Consider the following 269-nt stretch of genomic DNA (forward strand, 5'->3'; position numbering starts at 1 on the left):
ATATAACTAATGATAGTATAGTCCACTGTACATAACTAATGATAGTATAGTCCACTGTACATACAACATCCTTAATTCAAGAGACTTATACATATAGTATATAACTTTTTATCGTTTTTAAATTTATTAATTATTACAAATTATAAAAATTATTACAAAGATAATCTACTATGGACAGTTCCTTACGATCCTATTAGATTCACTATTAACAACACTATTATTATACAGTACTTTATTGAACCAAGAAAGCTTCTACTATATATATATCG

Source organism: Capsella rubella, unplaced genomic scaffold, assembly GCF_000375325.1.
Source record: "Capsella rubella cultivar Monte Gargano unplaced genomic scaffold, Caprub1_0 scaffold_229, whole genome shotgun sequence".
Taxonomy (NCBI): domain Eukaryota; kingdom Viridiplantae; phylum Streptophyta; class Magnoliopsida; order Brassicales; family Brassicaceae; genus Capsella; species Capsella rubella.